This window comes from Drosophila teissieri, unplaced genomic scaffold (genome assembly GCF_016746235.2).
Source record: "Drosophila teissieri strain GT53w unplaced genomic scaffold, Prin_Dtei_1.1 Segkk58_quiver_pilon_scaf, whole genome shotgun sequence".
Lineage (NCBI taxonomy): Eukaryota > Metazoa > Arthropoda > Insecta > Diptera > Drosophilidae > Drosophila > Drosophila teissieri.
Window position 1 is genome coordinate 4,070 of NW_025225017.1, and position 26,219 is coordinate 30,288.

At 34.6% G+C, this 26,219-nt stretch overlaps 7 non-coding genes across 7 annotated transcripts; all 7 read left to right on the forward strand.

Moving 5' to 3' along the window:
• The first annotated feature begins 1,241 nt into the window (after nt 1–1,241).
• On the forward strand, nt 1,242–3,235 carry LOC122625706. The gene has a single exon (XR_006326635.1). It is a non-coding gene; the product is annotated as a small subunit ribosomal RNA (ribosomal RNA).
• Nucleotides 3,236–4,024: 789 nt separating this feature from the next.
• Nucleotides 4,025–4,203, forward strand: LOC122625704. Its single transcript, XR_006326633.1, has one exon. It is a non-coding gene; the product is annotated as a 5.8S ribosomal RNA (ribosomal RNA).
• Nucleotides 4,204–4,587: 384 nt separating this feature from the next.
• On the forward strand, nt 4,588–8,547 carry LOC122625717. The gene has a single exon (XR_006326646.1). It is a non-coding gene; the product is annotated as a large subunit ribosomal RNA (ribosomal RNA).
• Nucleotides 8,548–12,745: 4,198 nt separating this feature from the next.
• LOC122625707 lies at nt 12,746–14,740 on the forward strand. The gene has a single exon (XR_006326636.1). It is a non-coding gene; the product is annotated as a small subunit ribosomal RNA (ribosomal RNA).
• A 789-nt stretch (nt 14,741–15,529) lies between these two features.
• On the forward strand, nt 15,530–15,708 carry LOC122625715. The gene has a single exon (XR_006326644.1). It is a non-coding gene; the product is annotated as a 5.8S ribosomal RNA (ribosomal RNA).
• Nucleotides 15,709–16,094: 386 nt separating this feature from the next.
• Nucleotides 16,095–20,055, forward strand: LOC122625712. The gene has a single exon (XR_006326641.1). It is a non-coding gene; the product is annotated as a large subunit ribosomal RNA (ribosomal RNA).
• Nucleotides 20,056–23,846: 3,791 nt separating this feature from the next.
• LOC122625708 lies at nt 23,847–25,841 on the forward strand. Its single transcript, XR_006326637.1, has one exon. It is a non-coding gene; the product is annotated as a small subunit ribosomal RNA (ribosomal RNA).
• Nucleotides 25,842–26,219: the final 378 nt, after the last annotated feature.

The following is a 26,219-nucleotide window of genomic DNA, read 5'->3' on the forward strand; positions in this document are numbered from 1 at the left end:
TATTGTTCGAAACTTATGTATTTATATGATTTCGACAATAATATATGGAAATTAAATATTAAACATATGGAAATGAATATTTATCGTATGGATAAATGAAGAAATGATAAAATATTCCTATATTCTCTTGGAAATATAGGAATAATCCATATACGTGAAAGGTTATAGTAGTGTAAGCGACCCTTTTATCGACAGAGGGTTCAAAAACTACTATAGGTAGGCAGTGGTTGCCGACCACTCGTATTGTTCGAAACTTATGTATTTATATGATTTCGACAATAATATATGGAAATTAAATATTAAACATATGGAAATGAATATTTATCATATGAATAATGGAAAAATATATTTAATTATATATGAATAAAGGAAATATCAATATAATATTACTGTATTCTCTTAATATATAAGAGAATATCCTATATGTTGGATGGCAAACAGAATTGAAAATACCCGCTTTGAGGACAGCGGGTTCAAAAACTACTATAGGTAGGCAGTGGTTGCCGACCTCTCGTATTACATTGGTTACTTACAAATAAAGTATATTATTTTCCGTACAAATTTGTTTCTCAGTTCTTATGAACATTGGGACTTGGCTCCGCGGTTAATAGGAATATACGCCCTTAGATAATATCGTTGAAACAAAAGTCAAGTTTCTATTATACATAGAATAACAAATCGTTTCCATATATTATCGTTAATTTTTGGATGCAGGCAAATATATTATTATTTATTACCTGTCATAAAGTTGGAAGTGTTTATATCGTTACCCACGGTATAATAAAATTTTTGGAAAATTACAAATTTTATATATAAATCATCATATGCGCTCGGTTTTATGTTATATATTACCAGAGAGTTATATGGAAAAAGATAAATTTTAAATTTATCATCAAAATGCAAATGATTTAGCTCAATATTTATATTGGTTAAACAAAAATTGTACATGTGTGGATACAATAATTATGTATGTTGGAAACAAAATGATATTTTAGAATGAAATATGTATAATATAAATAAAAAATTATGGAAATATATATATATATAAAAACAAGAATGGAATTTACGAATACGAATACGAATGCTATATAAAAATGGCCGTAATCGAATTAAAATAGATTTAAAAACCCAAAGGCAAATTTTATAATAAGAAATGGAATTATATAAAATGGAAATCTATAATATTTATATTACTTATTTCAATTCAAAAAATATGAATGAAATATGAAAAAAGAAACATTATTCTGGTTGATCCTGCCAGTAGTTATATGCTTGTCTCAAAGATTAAGCCATGCATGTCTAAGTACACACGAATTAAAAGTGAAACCGCAAAAGGCTCATTATATCAGTTATGGTTCCTTAGATCGTTAACAGTTACTTGGATAACTGTGGTAATTCTAGAGCTAATACATGCAATTAAAACATGAACCTTATGGGACATGTGCTTTTATTAGGCTAAAACCAAGCGATCGCAAGATCGTTATATTGGTTGAACTCTAGATAACATGCAGATCGTATGGTCTTGTACCGACGACAGATCTTTCAAATGTCTGCCCTATCAACTTTTGATGGTAGTATCTAGGACTACCATGGTTGCAACGGGTAACGGGGAATCAGGGTTCGATTCCGGAGAGGGAGCCTGAGAAACGGCTACCACATCTAAGGAAGGCAGCAGGCGCGTAAATTACCCACTCCCAGCTCGGGGAGGTAGTGACGAAAAATAACAATACAGGACTCATATCCGAGGCCCTGTAATTGGAATGAGTACACTTTAAATCCTTTAACAAGGACCAATTGGAGGGCAAGTCTGGTGCCAGCAGCCGCGGTAATTCCAGCTCCAATAGCGTATATTAAAGTTGTTGCGGTTAAAACGTTCGTAGTTGAACTTGTGCTTCATACGGGTAGTACAACTTACAATTGTGGTTAGTACTATACCTTTATGTATGTAAGCGTATTACCGGTGGAGTTCTTATATGTGTTTAAATACTTGTATTTTTTCATATGTTCCTCCTATTTAAAACCTGCATTAGTGCTCTTAAACGAGTGTTATTGTGGGCCGGTACTATTACTTTGAACAAATTAGAGTGCTTAAAGCAGGCTTCAAATGCCTGAATATTCTGTGCATGGGATAATGAAATAAGACCTCTGTTCTGCTTTCATTGGTTTTCAGATCAAGAGGTAATGATTAATAGAAGCAGTTTGGGGGCATTAGTATTACGACGCGAGAGGTGAAATTCTTGGACCGTCGTAAGACTAACTTAAGCGAAAGCATTTGCCAAAGATGTTTTCATTAATCAAGAACGAAAGTTAGAGGTTCGAAGGCGATCAGATACCGCCCTAGTTCTAACCATAAACGATGCCAGCTAGCAATTGGGTGTAGCTACTTTTATGGCTCTCTCAGTCGCTTCCCGGGAAACCAAAGCTTTTGGGCTCCGGGGGAAGTATGGTTGCAAAGCTGAAACTTAAAGGAATTGACGGAAGGGCACCACCAGGAGTGGAGCCTGCGGCTTAATTTGACTCAACACGGGAAAACTTACCAGGTCCGAACATAAGTGTGTAAGACAGATTGATAGCTCTTTCTCGAATCTATGGGTGGTGGTGCATGGCCGTTCTTAGTTCGTGGAGTGATTTGTCTGGTTAATTCCGATAACGAACGAGACTCAAATATATTAAATAGATATCTTCAGGATTATGGTGCTGAAGCTTATATAGCCTTCATTCATGGTGGCAGTAAAATGTTTATTGTGTTTGAATGTGTTTATGTAAGTGGAGCCGTACCTGTTGGTTTGTCCCATTATAAGGACACTAGCTTCTTAAATGGACAAATTGCGTCTAGCAATAATGAGATTGAGCAATAACAGGTCTGTGATGCCCTTAGATGTCCTGGGCTGCACGCGCGCTACAATGAAAGTATCAACGTGTATTTCCTAGACCGAGAGGTCCGGGTAAACCGCTGAACCACTTTCATGCTTGGGATTGTGAACTGAAACTGTTCACATGAACTTGGAATTCCCAGTAAGTGTGAGTCATTAACTCGCATTGATTACGTCCCTGCCCTTTGTACACACCGCCCGTCGCTACTACCGATTGAATTATTTAGTGAGGTCTCCGGACGTGATCACTGTGACGCCTTGCGTGTTACGGTTGTTTCGCAAAAGTTGACCGAACTTGATTATTTAGAGGAAGTAAAAGTCGTAACAAGGTTTCCGTAGGTGAACCTGCGGAAGGATCATTATTGTATAATATCCTTACCGTTAATAAACATTTGTTATAATACAAATAAATTGAATTTACCAAAAACCAAATTTACCAAATTACAATGAGATCAATTTACAAAAGCACATGATTTATGATTATTTACAAAAGCAATTATATATGACTATTATCGAACACAATAATTCAATTGATTCAAAGAATCAAAAATCAAATTAAAATGATGATCTGGTTTTCCTAGCCAAACATCATAAAATGTGGTTAGCCACCACATTGGGTTATATGTGACTGCGGTCCACATTAATCCACATAAGTTAAAAATTGTGATTGGGGACCACAATATATTGTGTGTGAAGTTTTGCGGATTCACAAAAAAATAATATGATTTATATATTGCTTTAAAATAAAAATAAACAATGTGTTTCCTAAAAATTCGAAAATGGACAATCGAATTTTTAAAATTTGTGTGTATATGGACCATAATATACACGCGTTGCGAATATGTATTGTTCATCTTAGTTATGAGCATACGTTGGCTAATGCAACAACCTAAAATATACAATGTTGTACCTGGCATCCATCAGGTTAATGTTTTATATAAAATGCAGTATGTATCGCCCATATTGGTAATTATAAATAAAATGGTAATTATATGATACATATTGCTTATATGAAACTAAGACATTTCGCAGCATTTATTTTAGGTATAAAAATACATTTATTGAAGGAATTGATATATGCCAGTAAAATGGTGTATTTTTAATTTCTTTCAATAAAAACAATATTGACATTATATAGAAATGAATTATAAAACTCTAAGCGGTGGATCACTCGGCTCATGGGTCGATGAAGAACGCAGCAAACTGTGCGTCATCGTGTGAACTGCAGGACACATGAACATCGACATTTTGAACGCATATCGCAGTCCATGCTGTTATGTACTTTAATTAATTTTATAGTGCTGCTTGGACTACATATGGTTGAGGGTTGTAAGACTATGCTAATTAAGTTGTTTATAAATTTTTATAAGCATATGGTATATTATTGGATAAAATAATAATTTTATTCATAATATTAAAAACTGTATATGAAAACATTATCCTCACATTTGAATGTGAAAAACGAAGAGAAATATTTTCTTTTTCAATCAAATAATACTGAGAAATGTCTAGCATAAAAAATTGAATTATTTTTCATCTAGGATTGTCTCTTATTAATGATTCGGAAATAGAAAAATTTGGTTATGTTATTTTCTTCGTTGGTTCGTTAATGGAAAATACTAAGCTACAAAAAATAATGGAAATTATTACAACGAATTTAATAAAATGTTTTATCATTATATATAAAGAATTAATAGCAATAAAAAGTTATATACAACCTCAACTCATATGGGACTACCCCTGAATTTAAGCATATTAATTAGGGGAGGAAAAGAAACTAACAAGGATTTTCTTAGTAGCGGCGAGCGAAAAGAAAACAGTTCAGCACTAAGTCACTTTGTCTATATGGCAAATGTGAGATGCAGTGTATGGAGCGTCAATATTCTAGTATGAGAAATTAACGATTTAAGTCCTTCTTAAATGAGGCCATTTACCCATAGAGGGTGCCAGGCCCGTATAACGTTAATGATTACTAGATGATGTTTCCAAAGAGTCGTGTTGCTTGATAGTGCAGCACTAAGTGGGTGGTAAACTCCATCTAAAACTAAATATAACCATGAGACCGATAGTAAACAAGTACCGTGAGGGAAAGTTGAAAAGAACTCTGAATAGAGAGTTAAACAGTACGTGAAACTGCTTAGAGGTTAAGCCCGATGAACCTGAATATCCGTTATGGAAAATTCATCATTAAAATTGTAATATTTAAATAATATTATGAGGATAGTGTGCATTTTTTCCATATAAGGACATTGTAATCTATTAGCATATCCCAAATTTATCATAAAATATAACTTATAGTTTATTCAAATTAAAGTGCTTGCATTTTAACACAGAATAAATGTTATTAATTTGATAAAGTGCTGATAGATTTATATGATTACAGTGCGTTAATTTTTCGGAATTATATAATGGCATAATTATCATTGATTTTTATGTTTATTATATGCACTTGTATGATTAACAATGCGAAAGATTCAGGATACCTTCGGGACCCGTCTTGAAACACGGACCAAGGAGTCTAACATATGTGCAAGTTATTGGGATATAAACCTAATAGCGTAATTAACTTGACTACTAATGGGATTAGTTTTTTAACTATTTATAGCTAATTAACACAATCCCGGGGCGTTCTATATAGTTATGTATAATGTATATTTATATTATTTATGCCTCTAACTGGAACGTACCTTGAGCATATATGCTGTGACCCGAAAGATGGTGAACTATACTTGATCAGGTTGAAGTCAGGGGAAACCCTGATGGAAGACCGAAACAGTTCTGACGTGCAAATCGATTGTCAGAATTGAGTATAGGGGCGAAAGACCAATCGAACCATCTAGTAGCTGGTTCCTTCCGAAGTTTCCCTCAGGATAGCTGGTGCATTTTAATATTATATAAAATAATCTTATCTGGTAAAGCGAATGATTAGAGGCCTTAGGGTCGAAACGATCTTAACCTATTCTCAAACTTTAAATGGGTAAGAACCTTAACTTTCTTGATATGAAGTTCAAGGTTATGATATAATGTGCCCAGTGGGCCACTTTTGGTAAGCAGAACTGGCGCTGTGGGATGAACCAAACGTAATGTTACGGTGCCCAAATTAACAACTCATGCAGATACCATGAAAGGCGTTGGTTGCTTAAAACAGCAGGACGGTGATCATGGAAGTCGAAATCCGCTAAGGAGTGTGTAACAACTCACCTGCCGAAGCAACTAGCCCTTAAAATGGATGGCGCTTAAGTTGTATACCTATACATTACCGCTAAAGTAGATGATTTATATTACTTGTGATATAAATTTTGAAACTTTAGTGAGTAGGAAGGTACAATGGTATGCGTAGAAGTGTTTGGCGTAAGCCTGCATGGAGCTGCCATTGGTACAGATCTTGGTGGTAGTAGCAAATAATCGAATGAGACCTTGGAGGACTGAAGTGGAGAAGGGTTTCGTGTGAACAGTGGTTGATCACGAGTTAGTCGGTCCTAAGTTCAAGGCGAAAGCCGAAAATTTTCAAGTAAAACAAAAATGCCAAACTACATACAAAAAGCGAATATAATACACTTGAATAATTTTGAACGAAAGGGAATACGGTTCCAATTCCGTAACCTGTTGAGTATCCGTTTGTTATTAAATATGGGCCTCGTGCTCATCCTGGCAACAGGAACGACCATAAAGAAGCCGTCGAGAGATATCGGAAGAGTTTTCTTTTCTGTTTTATAGCCGTACTACCATGGAAGTCTTTCGCAGAGAGATATGGTAGATGGGCTAGAAGAGCATGACATATACTGTTGTGTCGATATTTTCTCCTCGGACCTTGAAAATTTATGGTGGGGACACGCAAACTTCTCAACAGGCCGTACCAATATCCGCAGCTGGTCTCCAAGGTGAAGAGTCTCTAGTCGATAGAATAATGTAGGTAAGGGAAGTCGGCAAATTAGATCCGTAACTTCGGGATAAGGATTGGCTCTGAAGATTGAGATAGTCGGGCTTGATTGGGAAACAATAACATGGTTTATGTGCTCGTTCTGGGTAAATAGAGTTTCTAGCATTTATGTTAGTTTCTTGTTCCCCGGATAGTTTAGTTACGTAGCCAATTGTGGAACTTTCTTGCTAAAATTTTTAAGAATACTATTTGGGTTAAACCAATTAGTTCTTATTAATTATAACGATTATCAATTAACAATCAATTCAGAACTGGCACGGACTTGGGGAATCCGACTGTCTAATTAAAACAAAGCATTGTGATGGCCCTAGCGGGTGTTGACACAATGTGATTTCTGCCCAGTGCTCTGAATGTCAAAGTGAAGAAATTCAAGTAAGCGCGGGTCAACGGCGGGAGTAACTATGACTCTCTTAAGGTAGCCAAATGCCTCGTCATCTAATTAGTGACGCGCATGAATGGATTAACGAGATTCCTACTGTCCCTATCTACTATCTAGCGAAACCACAGCCAAGGGAACGGGCTTGGAATAATTAGCGGGGAAAGAAGACCCTTTTGAGCTTGACTCTAATCTGGCAGTGTAAGGAGACATAAGAGGTGTAGAATAAGTGGGAGATATTAGACCTCGGTTTGGTATCGTCAATGAAATACCACTACTCTTATTGTTTCCTTACTTACTTGATTAAATGGAACGTGTATCATTTCCTAGCCATTATACGGATATATTTATTATATCTTATGGTATTGGGTTTTGATGCAAGCTTCTTGATCAAAGTATCACGAGTTTGTTATATAATCGCAAACAAATTCTTTAATAAAACGATGCATTTATGTATTTTTGATTTGAAAATTTGGTATAACTCCAATTACTCAGGTATGATCCAATTCAAGGACATTGCCAGGTAGGGAGTTTGACTGGGGCGGTACATCTCTCAAATAATAACGGAGGTGTCCCAAGGCCAGCTCAGTGCGGACAGAAACCACACATAGAGCAAAAGGGCAAATGCTGACTTGATCTCGGTGTTCAGTACACACAGGGACAGCAAAAGCTCGGCCTATCGATCCTTTTGGTTTAAAGAGTTTTTAACAAGAGGTGTCAGAAAAGTTACCATAGGGATAACTGGCTTGTGGCGGCCAAGCGTTCATAGCGACGTCGCTTTTTGATCCTTCGATGTCGGCTCTTCCTATCATTGTGAAGCAAAATTCACCAAGCGTTGGATTGTTCACCCATGCAAGGGAACGTGAGCTGGGTTTAGACCGTCGTGAGACAGGTTAGTTTTACCCTACTAATGACAAAACGTTGTTGCGACAGCATTCCTGCGTAGTACGAGAGGAACCGCAGGTACGGACCAATGGCACAATACTTGTTCGAGCGAACAGTGGTATGACGCTACGTCCGTTGGATTATGCCTGAACGCCTCTAAGGTCGTATCCGTGCTGGACTGCAATGATAAATAAGGGGCAATTTGCATTGTATGGCTTCTAAACCATTTAAAGTTTATAATTTACTTTATAAACGACAATGGATGTGATGCCAATGTAATTTGTAACATAGTAAATTGGGAGGATCTTCGATCACCTGATGCCGCGCTAGTTACATATAAAAGCATTATTTAATACAATGACAAAGCCTAGAATCAATTGTAAACGACTTTTGTAACAGGCAAGGTGTTGTAAGTGGTTGAGCAGCTGCCATACTGCGATCCACTGAAGCTTATCCTTTGCTTGATGATTCGAAATAAGTACACTAATGTACTTATTATTGTTGGTTCGTGAGGTTTAGCGCAGCGCACTAGCTATAGTATAGCGCCTGCCTGCCTCTCGGATCGATCCCGGTAGCCAAATGCATTGTCATCGAATTAGTGACGCGCGCATATGAGATTGTCCCTATCTACTAATAATATAGAATTAAAGACTTTACAAAATTCTATCAAGTTGCCAAATATGAAATTGTCCCCATCTACTAATGATATAGAATTAAAGACTTTACAAAATTCTATCAAGTTGCCAAATCAATTGTCATCAGTTTGGTGACGCGGGAAAATGAAAAGGTCCCTATGTACTACTAATAAATAATAAAAGACTTTACAAAATTCTATCAAGTTGCCAAATATGAAATTGTCCCCATCTACTAATGATATAGAATTAAAGACTTTACAAAATTCTATCAAGTTGCAAATGCATTGTCATCGATTTAGTGACGCGCGCATATGAAATTGTCCCTATCTACTAATAATATAGAATTAAAGACTTTACAAAATTCTATCAAGTTGCCAAATATGAAATTGTCCCCATCTACTAATGATATAGAATTAAAGACTTTACAAAATTCTATCAAGTTGCAAATGCATTGTCATCGATTTAGTGACGCGCGCATATGAAATTGTCCCTATCTACTAATAATATAGAATTAAAGACTTTACAAAATTCTATCAAGTTGCCAAATATGAAATGTCCCCATCTACTAATGATATAGAATTAAAGACTTTACAAAATTCTATCAAGTTGCCAAATGCATTGTCATCGATTTAGTGACGCGCGCATATGAAATTGTCCCTATCTACTAATAATATAGAATTAAAGACTTTACAAAATTCTATCAAGTTGCCAAATATGAAATTGTCCCCATCTACTAATGATATAGAATTAAAGACTTTACAAAATTCTATCAAGTTGCCAAATGCATTGTCATCGATTTAGTGACGCGCGCATATGAAATTGTCCCTATCTACTAATAATATAGAATTAAAGACTTTACAAAATTCTATCAAGTTGCCAAATATGAAATTGTCCCCATCTACTAATGATATAGAATTAAAGACTTTACAAAATTCTATCAAGTTGCAAATGCATTGTCATCGATTTAGTGACGCGCGCATATGAAATTGTCCCTATCTACTAATAATATAGAATTAAAGACTTTACAAAATTCTATCAAGTTGCCAAATATGAAATTGTCCCCATCTACTAATGATATAGAATTAAAGACTTTACAAAATTCTATCAAGTTGCCAAATGCATTGTCATCGATTTAGTGACGCGCGCATATGAAATTGTCCCTATCTACTAATAATATAGAATTAAAGACTTTACAAAATTCTATCAAGTTGCCAAATATGAAATTGTCCCCATCTACTAATGATATAGAATTAAAGACTTTAAAAAATTCTATCAAGTTGCCAAATGACTCGTCATCAATTTAGTGACGCATATGAAATTGTCCCATCTACTAATGATAGAGTTAAAGACTTTGAAAAATTCTATCAAGTTGCCAAATACCTCGTCATCAATTTAGTGACATTGTCCTTATCTTGTAATAGAAATGAAAACTTTATTATGACTAAAGGAGAAATATATGAAATAATCGTATATACTTTTAGTATACGAAAGAAACCCCAATACTATAGGTATATTAAATATAAAACATATGAAAATGAATATTTATCACATGAATACAGACAAAATATAAGTATATTAAATAATATACATATGAAAATAAATATTATATAATATAATAATATATAATATAATAATAATAATATTATAATATATATTATTATTATAATATAATTATATATTAATAAAGGAAATAATGATGAAATATTTATATTTTCTATTAGTATTATAGAGAAAACCCATACACGTGAAAGGTTATAGTAGTGTAAGCGACGCTTTTATCGACAGAGGGTTCAAAAACTACTATAGGTAGGCAGTGGTTGCCGACCACTCGTATTGTTCGAAACTTATGTATTTATATGATTTCGACAATAATATATGGAAATTAAATATTAAACATATGGAAATGAATATTTATCGTATGGATAAATGAAGAAATGATAAAATATTCCTATATTCTCTTGGAAATATAGGAATAATCCATATACGTGAAAGGTTATAGTAGTGTAAGCGACGCTTTTATCGACAGAGGGTTCAAAAACTACTATAGGTAGGCAGTGGTTGCCGACCTCTCGTATTGTTCGAAACTTATGTATTTATATGATTTCGACAATAATATATGGAAATTAAATATTAAACATATGGAAATGAACATTTATCGTATGGATAAATGAAAAAATGATAAAATATTCCTATATTCTCTTGGAAATATAGGAATAATCCATATACGTGAAAGGTTATAGTAGTGTAAGCGACCCTTTTATCGACAGAGGGTTCAAAAACTACTATAGGTAGGCAGTGGTTGCCGACCTCTCGTATTGTTCGAAACTTATGTATTTATATGATTTCGACAATAATATATGGAAATTAAATATTAAACATATGGAAATGAACATTTATCGTATGGATAAATGAAAAAATGATAAAATATTCCTATATTCTCTTGGAAATATAGGAATAATCCATATACGTGAAAGGTTATAGTAGTGTAAGCGACCCTTTTATCGACAGAGGGTTCAAAAACTACTATAGGTAGGCAGTGGTTGCCGACCTCTCGTATTGTTCGAAACTTATGTATTTATATGATTTCGACAATAATATATGGAAATTAAATATTAAACATATGGAAATGAATATTTATCGTATGGATAAATGAAGAAATGATAAAATATTCCTATATTCTCTTGGAAATATAGGAATAATCCATATACATGAAAGGTTATAGTAGTGTAAGCGACCCTTTTATCGACAGAGGGTTCAAAAACTACTATAGGTAGGCAGTGGTTGCCGACCTCTCGTATTGTTCGAAACTTATGTATTTATATGATTTCGACAATAATATATGGAAATTAAATATTAAACATATGGAAATGAATATTTATCGTATGGATAAATGAAGAAATGATAAAATATTCCTATATTCTCTTGGAAATATAGGAATAATCCATATACGTGAAAGGTTATAGTAGTGTAAGCGACCCTTTTATCGACAGAGGGTTCAAAAACTACTATAGGTAGGCAGTGGTTGCCGACCACTCGTATTGTTCGAAACTTATGTATTTATATGATTTCGACAATAATATATGGAAATTAAATATTAAACATATGGAAATGAATATTTATCATATGAATAATGGAAAAATATATTTAATTATATATGAATAAAGGAAATATCAATATAATATTACTGTATTCTCTTAATATATAAGAGAATATCCTATATGTTGGATGGCAAACAGAATTGAAAATACCCGCTTTGAGGACAGCGGGTTCAAAAACTACTATAGGTAGGCAGTGGTTGCCGACCTCTCGTATTACATTGGTTACTTACAAATAAAGTATATTATTTTCCGTACAAATTTGTTTCTCAGTTCTTATGAACATTGGGACTTGGCTCCGCGGTTAATAGGAATATACGCCCTTAGATAATATCGTTGAAACAAAAGTCAAGTTTCTATTATACATAGAATAACAAATCGTTTCCATATATTATCGTTAATTTTTGGATGCAGGCAAATATATTATTATTTATTACCTGTCATAAAGTTGGAAGTGTTTATATCGTTACCCACGGTATAATAAAATTTTTGGAAAATTACAAATTTTATATATAAATCATCATATGCGCTCGGTTTTATGTTATATATTACCAGAGAGTTATATGGAAAAAGATAAATTTTAAATTTATCATCAAAATGCAAATGATTTAGCTCAATATTTATATTGGTTAAACAAAAATTGTACATGTGTGGATACAATAATTATGTATGTTGGAAACAAAATGATATTTTAGAATGAAATATGTATAATATAAATAAAAAATTATGGAAATATATATATATATAAAAACAAGAATGGAATTTACGAATACGAATACGAATGCTATATAAAAATGGCCGTAATCGAATTAAAATAGATTTAAAAACCCAAAGGCAAATTTTATAATAAGAAATGGAATTATATAAAATGGAAATCTATAATATTTATATTACTTATTTCAATTCAAAAAATATGAATGAAATATGAAAAAAGAAACATTATTCTGGTTGATCCTGCCAGTAGTTATATGCTTGTCTCAAAGATTAAGCCATGCATGTCTAAGTACACACGAATTAAAAGTGAAACCGCAAAAGGCTCATTATATCAGTTATGGTTCCTTAGATCGTTAACAGTTACTTGGATAACTGTGGTAATTCTAGAGCTAATACATGCAATTAAAACATGAACCTTATGGGACATGTGCTTTTATTAGGCTAAAACCAAGCGATCGCAAGATCGTTATATTGGTTGAACTCTAGATAACATGCAGATCGTATGGTCTTGTACCGACGACAGATCTTTCAAATGTCTGCCCTATCAACTTTTGATGGTAGTATCTAGGACTACCATGGTTGCAACGGGTAACGGGGAATCAGGGTTCGATTCCGGAGAGGGAGCCTGAGAAACGGCTACCACATCTAAGGAAGGCAGCAGGCGCGTAAATTACCCACTCCCAGCTCGGGGAGGTAGTGACGAAAAATAACAATACAGGACTCATATCCGAGGCCCTGTAATTGGAATGAGTACACTTTAAATCCTTTAACAAGGACCAATTGGAGGGCAAGTCTGGTGCCAGCAGCCGCGGTAATTCCAGCTCCAATAGCGTATATTAAAGTTGTTGCGGTTAAAACGTTCGTAGTTGAACTTGTGCTTCATACGGGTAGTACAACTTACAATTGTGGTTAGTACTATACCTTTATGTATGTAAGCGTATTACCGGTGGAGTTCTTATATGTGTTTAAATACTTGTATTTTTTCATATGTTCCTCCTATTTAAAAACCTGCATTAGTGCTCTTAAACGAGTGTTATTGTGGGCCGGTACTATTACTTTGAACAAATTAGAGTGCTTAAAGCAGGCTTCAAATGCCTGAATATTCTGTGCATGGGATAATGAAATAAGACCTCTGTTCTGCTTTCATTGGTTTTCAGATCAAGAGGTAATGATTAATAGAAGCAGTTTGGGGGCATTAGTATTACGACGCGAGAGGTGAAATTCTTGGACCGTCGTAAGACTAACTTAAGCGAAAGCATTTGCCAAAGATGTTTTCATTAATCAAGAACGAAAGTTAGAGGTTCGAAGGCGATCAGATACCGCCCTAGTTCTAACCATAAACGATGCCAGCTAGCAATTGGGTGTAGCTACTTTTATGGCTCTCTCAGTCGCTTCCCGGGAAACCAAAGCTTTTGGGCTCCGGGGGAAGTATGGTTGCAAAGCTGAAACTTAAAGGAATTGACGGAAGGGCACCACCAGGAGTGGAGCCTGCGGCTTAATTTGACTCAACACGGGAAAACTTACCAGGTCCGAACATAAGTGTGTAAGACAGATTGATAGCTCTTTCTCGAATCTATGGGTGGTGGTGCATGGCCGTTCTTAGTTCGTGGAGTGATTTGTCTGGTTAATTCCGATAACGAACGAGACTCAAATATATTAAATAGATATCTTCAGGATTATGGTGCTGAAGCTTATATAGCCTTCATTCATGGTGGCAGTAAAATGTTTATTGTGTTTGAATGTGTTTATGTAAGTGGAGCCGTACCTGTTGGTTTGTCCCATTATAAGGACACTAGCTTCTTAAATGGACAAATTGCGTCTAGCAATAATGAGATTGAGCAATAACAGGTCTGTGATGCCCTTAGATGTCCTGGGCTGCACGCGCGCTACAATGAAAGTATCAACGTGTATTTCCTAGACCGAGAGGTCCGGGTAAACCGCTGAACCACTTTCATGCTTGGGATTGTGAACTGAAACTGTTCACATGAACTTGGAATTCCCAGTAAGTGTGAGTCATTAACTCGCATTGATTACGTCCCTGCCCTTTGTACACACCGCCCGTCGCTACTACCGATTGAATTATTTAGTGAGGTCTCCGGACGTGATCACTGTGACGCCTTGCGTGTTACGGTTGTTTCGCAAAAGTTGACCGAACTTGATTATTTAGAGGAAGTAAAAGTCGTAACAAGGTTTCCGTAGGTGAACCTGCGGAAGGATCATTATTGTATAATATCCTTACCGTTAATAAACATTTGTTATAATACAAATAAATTGAATTTACCAAAAACCAAATTTACCAAATTACAATGAGATCAATTTACAAAAGCACATGATTTATGATTATTTACAAAAGCAATTATATATGACTATTATCGAACACAATAATTCAATTGATTCAAAGAATCAAAAATCAAATTAAAATGATGATCTGGTTTTCCTAGCCAAACATCATAAAATGTGGTTAGCCACCACATTGGGTTATATGTGACTGCGGTCCACATTAATCCACATAAGTTAAAAATTGTGATTGGGGACCACAATATATTGTGTGTGAAGTTTTGCGGATTCACAAAAAAATAATATGATTTATATATTGCTTTAAAATAAAAATAAACAATGTGTTTCCTAAAAATTCGAAAATGGACAATCGAATTTTTAAAATTTGTGTGTATATGGACCATAATATACACGCGTTGCGAATATGTATTGTTCATCTTAGTTATGAGCATACGTTGGCTAATGCAACAACCTAAAATATACAATGTTGTACCTGGCATCCATCAGGTTAATGTTTTATATAAAATGCAGTATGTATCGCCCATATTGGTAATTATAAATAAAATGGTAATTATATGATACATATTGCTTATATGAAACTAAGACATTTCGCAGCATTTATTTTAGGTATAAAAATACATTTATTGAAGGAATTGATATATGCCAGTAAAATGGTGTATTTTTAATTTCTTTCAATAAAAACAATATTGACATTATATAGAAATGAATTATAAAACTCTAAGCGGTGGATCACTCGGCTCATGGGTCGATGAAGAACGCAGCAAACTGTGCGTCATCGTGTGAACTGCAGGACACATGAACATCGACATTTTGAACGCATATCGCAGTCCATGCTGTTATGTACTTTAATTAATTTTATAGTGCTGCTTGGACTACATATGGTTGAGGGTTGTAAGACTATGCTAATTAAGTTGTTTATAAATTTTTATAAGCATATGGTATATTATTGGATAAAATAATAATTTTATTCATAATATTAAAAACTGTATATGAAAAACATTATCCTCACATTTGAATGTGAAAAACGAAGAGAAATATTTTCTTTTTCAATCAAATAATACTGAGAAATGTCTAGCATAAAAAATTGAATTATTTTTCATCTAGGATTGTCTCTTATTAATGATTCGGAAATAGAAAAAATTTGGTTATGTTATTTTCTTCGTTGGTTCGTTAATGGAAAATACTAAGCTACAAAAAATAATGGAAATTATTACAACGAATTTAATAAAATGTTTTATCATTATATATAAAGAATTAATAGCAATAAAAAGTTATATACAACCTCAACTCATATGGGACTACCCCCTGAATTTAAGCATATTAATTAGGGGAGGAAAAGAAACTAACAAGGATTTTCTTAGTAGCGGCGAGCGAAAAGAAAACAGTTCAGCACTAAGTCACTTTGTCTATATGGCAAATGTGAGATGCAGTGTATGGAGCGTCAATATTCTAGTATGAGAAATTAACGATTTAAGTCCTTCTTAAATGAGGCCATTTACCCATAGAGGGTGCCAGGCCCGTATAACGTTAATGATTACTAGATGATGTTTCCAAAGAGTCGTGTTGCTTGATAGTGCAGCACTAAGTGGGTGGTAAACTCCATCTAAAACTAAATATAACCATGAGACCGATAGTAAACAAGTACCGTGAGGGAAAGTTGAAAAGAACTCTGAATAGAGAGTTAAACAGTACGTGAAACTGCTTAGAGGTTAAGCCCGATGAACCTGAATATCCGTTATGGAAAATTCATCATTAAAATTGTAATATTTAAATAATATTATGAGGATAGTGTGCATTTTTTCCATATAAGGACATTGTAATCTATTAGCATATCCCAAATTTATCATAAAATATAACTTATAGTTTATTCAAATTAAAGTGCTTGCATTTTAACACAGAATAAATGTTATTAATTTGATAAAGTGCTGATAGATTTATATGATTACAGTGCGTTAATTTTTCGGAATTATATAATGGCATAATTATCATTGATTTTTATGTTTATTATATGCACTTGTATGATTAACAATGCGAAAGATTCAGGATACCTTCGGGACCCGTCTTGAAACACGGACCAAGGAGTCTAACATATGTGCAAGTTATTGGGATATAAACCTAATAGCGTAATTAACTTGACTACTAATGGGATTAGTTTTTTAACTATTTATAGCTAATTAACACAATCCCGGGGCGTTCTATATAGTTATGTATAATGTATATTTATATTATTTATGCCTCTAACTGGAACGTACCTTGAGCATATATGCTGTGACCCGAAAGATGGTGAACTATACTTGATCAGGTTGAAGTCAGGGGAAACCCTGATGGAAGACCGAAACAGTTCTGACGTGCAAATCGATTGTCAGAATTGAGTATAGGGGCGAAAGACCAATCGAACCATCTAGTAGCTGGTTCCTTCCGAAGTTTCCCTCAGGATAGCTGGTGCATTTTAATATTATATAAAATAATCTTATCTGGTAAAGCGAATGATTAGAGGCCTTAGGGTCGAAACGATCTTAACCTATTCTCAAACTTTAAATGGGTAAGAACCTTAACTTTCTTGATATGAAGTTCAAGGTTATGATATAATGTGCCCAGTGGGCCACTTTTGGTAAGCAGAACTGGCGCTGTGGGATGAACCAAACGTAATGTTACGGTGCCCAAATTAACAACTCATGCAGATACCATGAAAGGCGTTGGTTGCTTAAAACAGCAGGACGGTGATCATGGAAGTCGAAATCCGCTAAGGAGTGTGTAACAACTCACCTGCCGAAGCAACTAGCCCTTAAAATGGATGGCGCTTAAGTTGTATACCTATACATTACCGCTAAAGTAGATGATTTATATTACTTGTGATATAAATTTTGAAACTTTAGTGAGTAGGAAGGTACAATGGTATGCGTAGAAGTGTTTGGCGTAAGCCTGCATGGAGCTGCCATTGGTACAGATCTTGGTGGTAGTAGCAAATAATCGAATGAGACCTTGGAGGACTGAAGTGGAGAAGGGTTTCGTGTGAACAGTGGTTGATCACGAGTTAGTCGGTCCTAAGTTCAAGGCGAAAGCCGAAAATTTTCAAGTAAAACAAAAATGCCAAACTACATACAAAAAGCGAATATAATACACTTGAATAATTTTGAACGAAAGGGAATACGGTTCCAATTCCGTAACCTGTTGAGTATCCGTTTGTTATTAAATATGGGCCTCGTGCTCATCCTGGCAACAGGAACGACCATAAAGAAGCCGTCGAGAGATATCGGAAGAGTTTTCTTTTCTGTTTTATAGCCGTACTACCATGGAAGTCTTTCGCAGAGAGATATGGTAGATGGGCTAGAAGAGCATGACATATACTGTTGTGTCGATATTTTCTCCTCGGACCTTGAAAATTTATGGTGGGGACACGCAAACTTCTCAACAGGCCGTACCAATATCCGCAGCTGGTCTCCAAGGTGAAGAGTCTCTAGTCGATAGAATAATGTAGGTAAGGGAAGTCGGCAAATTAGATCCGTAACTTCGGGATAAGGATTGGCTCTGAAGATTGAGATAGTCGGGCTTGATTGGGAAACAATAACATGGTTTATGTGCTCGTTCTGGGTAAATAGAGTTTCTAGCATTTATGTTAGTTTCTTGTTCCCCGGATAGTTTAGTTACGTAGCCAATTGTGGAACTTTCTTGCTAAAATTTTTAAGAATACTATTTGGGTTAAACCAATTAGTTCTTATTAATTATAACGATTATCAATTAACAATCAATTCAGAACTGGCACGGACTTGGGGAATCCGACTGTCTAATTAAAACAAAGCATTGTGATGGCCCTAGCGGGTGTTGACACAATGTGATTTCTGCCCAGTGCTCTGAATGTCAAAGTGAAGAAATTCAAGTAAGCGCGGGTCAACGGCGGGAGTAACTATGACTCTCTTAAGGTAGCCAAATGCCTCGTCATCTAATTAGTGACGCGCATGAATGGATTAACGAGATTCCTACTGTCCCTATCTACTATCTAGCGAAACCACAGCCAAGGGAACGGGCTTGGAATAATTAGCGGGGAAAGAAGACCCTTTTGAGCTTGACTCTAATCTGGCAGTGTAAGGAGACATAAGAGGTGTAGAATAAGTGGGAGATATTAGACCTCGGTTTGGTATCGTCAATGAAATACCACTACTCTTATTGTTTCCTTACTTACTTGATTAAATGGAACGTGTATCATTTCCTAGCCATTATACGGATATATTTATTATATCTTATGGTATTGGGTTTTGATGCAAGCTTCTTGATCAAAGTATCACGAGTTTGTTATATAATCGCAAACAAATTCTTTAATAAAACGATGCATTTATGTATTTTTGATTTGAAAATTTGGTATAACTCCAATTACTCAGGTATGATCCAATTCAAGGACATTGCCAGGTAGGGAGTTTGACTGGGGCGGTACATCTCTCAAATAATAACGGAGGTGTCCCAAGGCCAGCTCAGTGCGGACAGAAACCACACATAGAGCAAAAGGGCAAATGCTGACTTGATCTCGGTGTTCAGTACACACAGGGACAGCAAAAGCTCGGCCTATCGATCCTTTTGGTTTAAAGAGTTTTTAACAAGAGGTGTCAGAAAAGTTACCATAGGGATAACTGGCTTGTGGCGGCCAAGCGTTCATAGCGACGTCGCTTTTTGATCCTTCGATGTCGGCTCTTCCTATCATTGTGAAGCAAAATTCACCAAGCGTTGGATTGTTCACCCATGCAAGGGAACGTGAGCTGGGTTTAGACCGTCGTGAGACAGGTTAGTTTTACCCTACTAATGACAAAACGTTGTTGCGACAGCATTCCTGCGTAGTACGAGAGGAACCGCAGGTACGGACCAATGGCACAATACTTGTTCGAGCGAACAGTGGTATGACGCTACGTCCGTTGGATTATGCCTGAACGCCTCTAAGGTCGTATCCGTGCTGGACTGCAATGATAAATAAGGGGCAATTTGCATTGTATGGCTTCTAAACCATTTAAAGTTTATAATTTACTTTATAAACGACAATGGATGTGATGCCAATGTAATTTGTAACATAGTAAATTGGGAGGATCTTCGATCACCTGATGCCGCGCTAGTTACATATAAAAGCATTATTTAATACAATGACAAAGCCTAGAATCAATTGTAAACGACTTTTGTAACAGGCAAGGTGTTGTAAGTGGTTGAGCAGCTGCCATACTGCGATCCACTGAAGCTTATCCTTTGCTTGATGATTCGAAATAAGTACACTAATGTACTTATTATTGTTGGTTCGTGAGGTTTAGCGCAGCGCACTAGCTATAGTATAGCGCCTGCCTGCCTCTCGGATCGATCCCGGTAGCCAAATGCATTGTCATCGAATTAGTGACGCGCGCATATGAGATTGTCCCTATCTACTAATAATATAGAATTAAAGACTTTACAAAATTCTATCAAGTTGCCAAATATGAAATTGTCCCCATCTACTAATGATATAGAATTAAAGACTTTACAAAATTCTATCAAGTTGCCAAATGCATTGTCATCGATTTAGTGACGCGCGCATATGAAATTGTCCCTATCTACTAATAATATAGAATTAAAGACTTTACAAAATTCTATCAAGTTGCCAAATATGAAATTGTCCCCATCTACTAATGATATAGAATTAAAGACTTTACAAAATTCTATCAAGTTGCAAATGCATTGTCATCGATTTAGTGACGCGCGCATATGAAATTGTCCCTATCTACTAATAATATAGAATTAAAGACTTTACAAAATTCTATCAAGTTGCCAAATATGAAATGGTCCCCATCTACTAATGATATAGAATTAAAGACTTTACAAAATTCTATCAAGTTGCCAAATGCATTGTCATCGATTTAGTGACGCGCGCATATGAAATTGTCCCTATCTACTAATAATATAGAATTAAAGACTTTACAAAATTCTATCAAGTTGCCAAATATGAAATTGTCCCCATCTACTAATGATATAGAATTAAAGACTTTACAAAATTCTATCAAGTTGCCAAATGCATTGTCATCGATTTAGTGACGCGCGCATATGAAATTGTCCCTATCTACTAATAATATAGAATTAAAGACTTTACAAAATTCTATCAAGTTGCCAAATATGAAATTGTCCCCATCTACTAATGATATAGAATTAAAGACTTTACAAAATTCTATCAAGTTGCAAATGCATTGTCATCGATTTAGTGACGCGCGCATATGAAATTGTCCCTATCTACTAATAATATAGAATTAAAGACTTTACAAAATTCTATCAAGTTGCCAAATATGAAATTGTCCCCATCTACTAATGATATAGAATTAAAGACTTTACAAAATTCTATCAAGTTGCCAAATGCATTGTCATCGATTTAGTGACGCGCGCATATGAAATTGTCCCTATCTACTAATAATATAGAATTAAAGACTTTACAAAATTCTATCAAGTTGCCAAATATGAAATTGTCCCCATCTACTAATGATATAGAATTAAAGACTTTAAAAAATTCTATCAAGTTGCCAAATGACTCGTCATCAATTTAGTGACGCATATGAAATTGTCCCATCTACTAATGATAGAGTTAAAGACTTTGAAAAATTCTATCAAGTTGCCAAATACCTCGTCATCAATTTAGTGACATTGTCCTTATCTTGTAATAGAAATGAAAACTTTATTATGACTAAAGGAGAAATATATGAAATAATCGTATATACTTTTAGTATACGAAAGAAACCCCAATACTATAGGTATATTAAATATAAAACATATGAAAATGAATATTTATCACATGAATACAGACAAAATATAAGTATATTAAATAATATACATATGAAAATAAATATTATATAATATAATAATATATAATATAATAATAATAATATTATAATATATATTATTATTATAATATAATTATATATTAATAAAGGAAATAATGATGAAATATTTATATTTTCTATTAGTATTATAGAGAAAACCCATACACGTGAAAGGTTATAGTAGTGTAAGCGACGCTTTTATCGACAGAGGGTTCAAAAACTACTATAGGTAGGCAGTGGTTGCCGACCACTCGTATTGTTCGAAACTTATGTATTTATATGATTTCGACAATAATATATGGAAATTAAATATTAAACATATGGAAATGAATATTTATCGTATGGATAAATGAAGAAATGATAAAATATTCCTATATTCTCTTGGAAATATAGGAATAATCCATATACGTGAAAGGTTATAGTAGTGTAAGCGACGCTTTTATCGACAGAGGGTTCAAAAACTACTATAGGTAGGCAGTGGTTGCCGACCTCTCGTATTGTTCGAAACTTATGTATTTATATGATTTCGACAATAATATATGGAAATTAAATATTAAACATATGGAAATGAACATTTATCGTATGGATAAATGAAAAAATGATAAAATATTCCTATATTCTCTTGGAAATATAGGAATAATCCATATACGTGAAAGGTTATAGTAGTGTAAGCGACCCTTTTATCGACAGAGGGTTCAAAAACTACTATAGGTAGGCAGTGGTTGCCGACCTCTCGTATTGTTCGAAACTTATGTATTTATATGATTTCGACAATAATATATGGAAATTAAATATTAAACATATGGAAATGAACATTTATCGTATGGATAAATGAAAAAATGATAAAATATTCCTATATTCTCTTGGAAATATAGGAATAATCCATATACGTGAAAGGTTATAGTAGTGTAAGCGACCCTTTTATCGACAGAGGGTTCAAAAACTACTATAGGTAGGCAGTGGTTGCCGACCTCTCGTATTGTTCGAAACTTATGTATTTATATGATTTCGACAATAATATATGGAAATTAAATATTAAACATATGGAAATGAATATTTATCGTATGGATAAATGAAGAAATGATAAAATATTCCTATATTCTCTTGGAAATATAGGAATAATCCATATACATGAAAGGTTATAGTAGTGTAAGCGACCCTTTTATCGACAGAGGGTTCAAAAACTACTATAGGTAGGCAGTGGTTGCCGACCACTCGTATTGTTCGAAACTTATGTATTTATATGATTTCGACAATAATATATGGAAATTAAATATTAAACATATGGAAATGAATATTTATCATATGAATAATGGAAAAATATATTTAATTATATATGAATAAAGGAAATATCAATATAATATTACTGTATTCTCTTAATATATAAGAGAATATCCTATATGTTGGATGGCAAACAGAATTGAAAATACCCGCTTTGAGGACAGCGGGTTCAAAAACTACTATAGGTAGGCAGTGGTTGCCGACCTCTCGTATTACATTGGTTACTTACAAATAAAGTATATTATTTTCCGTACAAATTTGTTTCTCAGTTCTTATGAACATTGGGACTTGGCTCCGCGGTTAATAGGAATATACGCCCTTAGATAATATCGTTGAAACAAAAGTCAAGTTTCTATTATACATAGAATAACAAATCGTTTCCATATATTATCGTTAATTTTTGGATGCAGGCAAATATATTATTATTTATTACCTGTCATAAAGTTGGAAGTGTTTATATCGTTACCCACGGTATAATAAAATTTTTGGAAAATTACAAATTTTATATATAAATCATCATATGCGCTCGGTTTTATGTTATATATTACCAGAGAGTTATATGGAAAAAGATAAATTTTAAATTTATCATCAAAATGCAAATGATTTAGCTCAATATTTATATTGGTTAAACAAAAATTGTACATGTGTGGATACAATAATTATGTATGTTGGAAACAAAATGATATTTTAGAATGAAATATGTATAATATAAATAAAAAATTATGGAAATATATATATATATAAAAACAAGAATGGAATTTACGAATACGAATACGAATGCTATATAAAAATGGCCGTAATCGAATTAAAATAGATTTAAAAACCCAAAGGCAAATTTTATAATAAGAAATGGAATTATATAAAATGGAAATCTATAATATTTATATTACTTATTTCAATTCAAAAAATATGAATGAAATATGAAAAAAGAAACATTATTCTGGTTGATCCTGCCAGTAGTTATATGCTTGTCTCAAAGATTAAGCCATGCATGTCTAAGTACACACGAATTAAAAGTGAAACCGCAAAAGGCTCATTATATCAGTTATGGTTCCTTAGATCGTTAACAGTTACTTGGATAACTGTGGTAATTCTAGAGCTAATACATGCAATTAAAACATGAACCTTATGGGACATGTGCTTTTATTAGGCTAAAACCAAGCGATCGCAAGATCGTTATATTGGTTGAACTCTAGATAACATGCAGATCGTATGGTCTTGTACCGACGACAGATCTTTCAAATGTCTGCCCTATCAACTTTTGATGGTAGTATCTAGGACTACCATGGTTGCAACGGGTAACGGGGAATCAGGGTTCGATTCCGGAGAGGGAGCCTGAGAAACGGCTACCACATCTAAGGAAGGCAGCAGGCGCGTAAATTACCCACTCCCAGCTCGGGGAGGTAGTGACGAAAAATAACAATACAGGACTCATATCCGAGGCCCTGTAATTGGAATGAGTACACTTTAAATCCTTTAACAAGGACCAATTGGAGGGCAAGTCTGGTGCCAGCAGCCGCGGTAATTCCAGCTCCAATAGCGTATATTAAAGTTGTTGCGGTTAAAACGTTCGTAGTTGAACTTGTGCTTCATACGGGTAGTACAACTTACAATTGTGGTTAGTACTATACCTTTATGTATGTAAGCGTATTACCGGTGGAGTTCTTATATGTGTTTAAATACTTGTATTTTTTCATATGTTCCTCCTATTTAAAAACCTGCATTAGTGCTCTTAAACGAGTGTTATTGTGGGCCGGTACTATTACTTTGAACAAATTAGAGTGCTTAAAGCAGGCTTCAAATGCCTGAATATTCTGTGCATGGGATAATGAAATAAGACCTCTGTTCTGCTTTCATTGGTTTTCAGATCAAGAGGTAATGATTAATAGAAGCAGTTTGGGGGCATTAGTATTACGACGCGAGAGGTGAAATTCTTGGACCGTCGTAAGACTAACTTAAGCGAAAGCATTTGCCAAAGATGTTTTCATTAATCAAGAACGAAAGTTAGAGGTTCGAAGGCGATCAGATACCGCCCTAGTTCTAACCATAAACGATGCCAGCTAGCAATTGGGTGTAGCTACTTTTATGGCTCTCTCAGTCGCTTCCCGGGAAACCAAAGCTTTTGGGCTCCGGGGGAAGTATGGTTGCAAAGCTGAAACTTAAAGGAATTGACGGAAGGGCACCACCAGGAGTGGAGCCTGCGGCTTAATTTGACTCAACACGGGAAAACTTACCAGGTCCGAACATAAGTGTGTAAGACAGATTGATAGCTCTTTCTCGAATCTATGGGTGGTGGTGCATGGCCGTTCTTAGTTCGTGGAGTGATTTGTCTGGTTAATTCCGATAACGAACGAGACTCAAATATATTAAATAGATATCTTCAGGATTATGGTGCTGAAGCTTATATAGCCTTCATTCATGGTGGCAGTAAAATGTTTATTGTGTTTGAATGTGTTTATGTAAGTGGAGCCGTACCTGTTGGTTTGTCCCATTATAAGGACACTAGCTTCTTAAATGGACAAATTGCGTCTAGCAATAATGAGATTGAGCAATAACAGGTCTGTGATGCCCTTAGATGTCCTGGGCTGCACGCGCGCTACAATGAAAGTATCAACGTGTATTTCCTAGACCGAGAGGTCCGGGTAAACCGCTGAACCACTTTCATGCTTGGGATTGTGAACTGAAACTGTTCACATGAACTTGGAATTCCCAGTAAGTGTGAGTCATTAACTCGCATTGATTACGTCCCTGCCCTTTGTACACACCGCCCGTCGCTACTACCGATTGAATTATTTAGTGAGGTCTCCGGACGTGATCACTGTGACGCCTTGCGTGTTACGGTTGTTTCGCAAAAGTTGACCGAACTTGATTATTTAGAGGAAGTAAAAGTCGTAACAAGGTTTCCGTAGGTGAACCTGCGGAAGGATCATTATTGTATAATATCCTTACCGTTAATAAACATTTGTTATAATACAAATAAATTGAATTTACCAAAAACCAAATTTACCAAATTACAATGAGATCAATTTACAAAAGCACATGATTTATGATTATTTACAAAAGCAATTATATATGACTATTATCGAACACAATAATTCAATTGATTCAAAGAATCAAAAATCAAATTAAAATGATGATCTGGTTTTCCTAGCCAAACATCATAAAATGTGGTTAGCCACCACATTGGGTTATATGTGACTGCGGTCCACATTAATCCACATAAGTTAAAAATTGTGATTGGGGACCACAATATATTGTGTGTGAAGTTTTGCGGATTCACAAAAAAATAATATGATTTATATATTGCTTT